This window comes from Falco cherrug, chromosome W (genome assembly GCF_023634085.1).
Source record: "Falco cherrug isolate bFalChe1 chromosome W, bFalChe1.pri, whole genome shotgun sequence".
In the NCBI taxonomy this organism is placed as follows: Eukaryota; Metazoa; Chordata; class Aves; order Falconiformes; family Falconidae; genus Falco; species Falco cherrug.
In genome coordinates, this window is record NC_073719.1 from 17,829,556 (window position 1) to 17,833,686 (window position 4,131).

Here is a 4,131-nt window from a genome sequence, read left to right on the forward strand (position 1 = left end):
TCCCTCCTACCCTTCTTGTAGGTGGGCAGCACCTGACTAACATTCAGCCTTCTTGGACCTCCCCAGTTAGCCAGCACTGTTGAAAGTCACCCCTGTGGTGAGGCAATAGAGAAACAGACCAATGATTTTCAAAGTGTCCCTGCCTCACGGGATGTCCATGGTCAAGGACACAATCAAAAGCACAGAGGGGCTGAGCTGGGCTCTGTGAGCGCTGGCAGGGAAGAGCCCTGGGGCCAGAGAAAGAGCTGCTGGCAGGGACAGCTGCAGGCAGCAGAGCCCTGGGCAGGGAGGGGGGGAGATGCTGAGGGGGACCCTGATGCAGGGCAGATAGGGGCACCTCCTGGCCATGGTCTGCCGTGCAGGTGCCTTCCCTGAGCAACACACCTCTGCTCTCCTCTCCCACCCAGCACAGCCTTTAGACCGTTGGTTCCATGTGTTTCAACAGCTCCTGGTCCAGCAGAGCAGCAGAAGGGATGAAGTGCATCTCTCCTGCTGCCACGTGCCATTTCTCGCTGAGCACAGCCTGAGGGTGACTGCCCTGCACTGCTGCTGTGTGGGAGGTGGTGTGCCGGGCTGGGGAAGGGGAAGGAGTTCCCGAGTGTCCCTTTGTCTCTCTCCTGGCCTTGCTCAGATGCTATTGGCATTGCAGACAGGCTCTCTGGCAATAGGGGTTTCAGCTGCCGGCTCAGGCGCACACCTTGTGGGTCCTCCTGTGCAGACATGTCCTCAGCAAGGAGGTGTCCCAGCTTTCCCCTAACCGATGATGCTGTGGGCAATGCAGTCTGTGAGGCTGGGGAAGGAGCTGACTCTCTTTCAAGAAATTCACATGGTCGGAACCCTTTAAACATCTCTCTGGGGTGTCCACCCAAGGTCTATGCTGCTTCCAGGGCAAACAGTGAGCCCTCGGTGTCCTTGGATAGCAGTGTGGTGCTGAGCCTCCGGTAAGGGATGAGGCATTCTGTTCTCTGCAGTGGATCCCTCTGCTCTCAGCAGTGCCTGGCTGCTTGTCAGGGTAACATGGCAGTGTGATCACTCTCCATCTAAGAAAGGAGCAATTGCCGGGCAGCTGGGAAGGAGAGGGATGGAGAGAGCAGAGTCCCTGCCTCTGCCCTCAGGCACAGACAGTGCCCTTGCCTCTCAGCACTCACTCTGCTCTCCCTGAGCACAGCACAAACCCCTCCTGACCTGACTCTGGCCATGGCCGTTGCTCAGCATGGGCAGAGCCGATGCTGACAGGCCCTTCTGCGCTGGGAGCAGTTTGGGCTGAGCCAGTGCAAGGCCAGGACTGGCCCCTGCCCCCACGGTTCCCATGAAGTCCCTGCTGCAGAGCAGGGCTCACTGCTGGGCAGCCAGCAGGAACAGCCCCTCTCCTCACAGCACACTCGGCCAGCACTCAGCACAGCTCCAGCCACGGCTCGGAAGGGAGCTCTCCTAGGAACGGCAGAGGGGGGGCATGGGGCACGGGGGTTGCATCTAGGAGAAACAGCTTTCACTTGCCTTAACAGAAGAATTGCCTGACTTGTCACTACTTTTCCTCCTTGAGCAGGTTCCCATGCCCAGAGGCAGCACATGTCCAACAGCAGCTCCATCTCCCAGTTCCTCCTCCTGGCATTTGCAGACACGCGGGAGCTGCAGCTCTTGCACTTCTGGCTCTCCCTGGGCATCTACCTGGCTGCCCTCATGGCCAATGGCCTCATCATCACCACCATAGTCTGCGACCACCACCTGCACACCCCATGTACTTCTTCCTACTCAACCTCTCTCTCATCGACCTGGGCTCCATCTCCACCACTCTCCCCAAAGCCATGGCCAACTCCCTCTGGGACACCAGGGACATCTCCTACTCAGGATGTGCTGCACAGCTCTTCCTGATTGTCTTTTTCCTTTCAGCAGAGTGTTCTCTCCTCACCGTCATGGCCTATGACCGCTACGTGGCCATCTGCCAGCCCCTGCACTACGGGACCCTGCTGGGCAGCAGAGCTTGTGTCCACATGGCAGCAGCTGCCTGGGCCAGTGGGTTTCTCCATGCTGCGCTGCACACGGCCAATACACTGTCACTGCCGCTCTGCCAAGGCAATGCCCTGGGACAGGTCTTCTGTGAAATCCCACAGATCCTCAAGCTCTCCTGCTCACACACCTACCTCAGGGAAGTGGGGCTTATTGTGTCTGGTGCCTCTTTATTCTTTGGGTGTTTTGTTTTCATTGTTCTGTCCTATGTGCAGATCTTCAGGGCTGTGCTGAGGATCCCCTCTGAGCAGGGACGGCACAAAGCCTTTTCCACGTGCCTCCCTCACCTGGCCGTGATCTCCCTTTCTCAGCACTGGCATGTTTGCCCACCTGAAACCCCCCTCCATCTCCTCCCCATCCCTGGACCTGGTGGTGGCAGTTCTGTACTTGGTGGTGCCTCCAGCAGTGAACCCCCTCATCTACAGCATGAGGAACCAGGAGCTGAAGGACGCACTGAAGAAGCTGATGCAGTCAGGTGTCTCTCAGCAGAACTGACTGCCTGAATCTCTTCACAAGTTGACTCCTGGTCATCTCTGGAACATCCTGTGCATTTAGCACTTTTAACGTCACAATTGTGTTTCTCCTAGAATGTTTGCATGCACTCCACTTCCTCAAAGGAATGAACCCAGCCTGCCTGACCCAGAGGCTTTTGTACGTTTGCATCCAGGATGGTGCAGCTGGACTCCTGTGTCACATCTCTGTAATTTAAGGGGCTTGTGTAGTGAAGATATCTATCAAGTTCCCCAGAGAGTAAAGCCCCAGTGTAGAGCTCAGCTGTGTGAGTGTGCAAAGTTGGGGCAAATAACAGGGTGGGGGCACACGGCAGGGTGTCCTGGTGTAAATCCTTGGGTCACGGTGAAGGAAGCAAGGCAGTAATCGGGTGGGACACAGGGCTCTGCTCAGTGCCATGTTCCCTGGATACCCAGGGGAAGCTGCCCCAGGTGCCCCAAGATGTCCTAAGCATCAGTCGTTTCCTTTGCTTGTTGTACACCCCAGTCGCTACGAGGAACATTTGCTGCATGGTCAGCTCTGTCATCCTTAGTGGCTCAGTGATACCCAACTCCATTGCAACTCTAAATGTAAATGGAGCCACTTTCCTCCTGTCACTGGTTACACACAAGTCCCATAGCTCTTGCCACAGTTGGCCGCTCAGCCAAGGCTGTGGTCAGACATCTCCAAATAGATCATGTCCTCACGGCTTTGCTTTGACAAATAGTGAAGTAAACCACTGACTGCAGTAATCCCACCAACTGGCCTGGGTCCAGTCTTTCACTCTCGATGTTATCTCAAATAAACTCCAGTTTCTCAGCCTCTCCTTGTCCATAACATGATCCAGGTCCCAACCATCCTTCTGGCCTCTGCAGGAGTTGCTCCAGTCTGGCAGGGTCTTTCTTGTGCTGGGGAGCACCACTGTAGGCTCAGTAGTCCTGATGTGGTCCTGTGGAGGGTTAACCATGGCCAGCACCCAGCCAGCCACCCAGCTGTTCATCTGCTCCCCTGACTCAACAGGACAAAGGGAGAAAATAAACCAGTGATGCTCCTGGGTCAAGGTACAGGCAGAGAGACTACTTACCGATCCCTGTCATAGCCAAAGATGTGTTGTCTTGCCAAAGATCAATTTCATTCATTGCCAATTAAAACAGATTTTGATTGTGAGAAACAATGACCAAAACATTGAAGACCATTCCCCATTTTCTCCCAGGGCCAAATTACTCCATTGATCCCAATTCACCTACACAAGCACACCCTGAGAGGTGTAGGGGGGATGTTGAAGAGGGTTGATGGCACAGGAAACCGCTGCTGCTCCTTCCTCGTCACACTTCTGCCCTGCTCCAGCGTGGGTCCTCTCCATAGACCCTGCTATCTTTGCGGTCAAGGGTATGCATTGTTCGTTTCATTCTGTCTTGCTTGTGTCCTTGAAACTCAGAGAATGACAGAGAACGTTGACATTGGAAGGGACCTCTGGAGATTACCCAGGGAAACCCGCTAGGAGAGGCACGGCCAGCTGCAGGAGTGGTCTGGAAACTAGGACCATGCGCGGCAATCAGTTAGCTGAGGGGAATGCGCTCGAGCTTGTCTAGACAACAATTAACATGATGAGGCATGTTTGCAGAGCACAGGGGA

The 4,131-nt window shown here is 55.2% G+C and overlaps 1 pseudogene; it reads left to right on the forward strand.

Moving 5' to 3' along the window:
• The first annotated feature begins 1,560 nt into the window (after positions 1 to 1,560).
• On the forward strand, positions 1,561 to 2,502 carry LOC129734559 (olfactory receptor 14C36-like; annotated as a pseudogene).
• Positions 2,503 to 4,131: the final 1,629 nt, after the last annotated feature.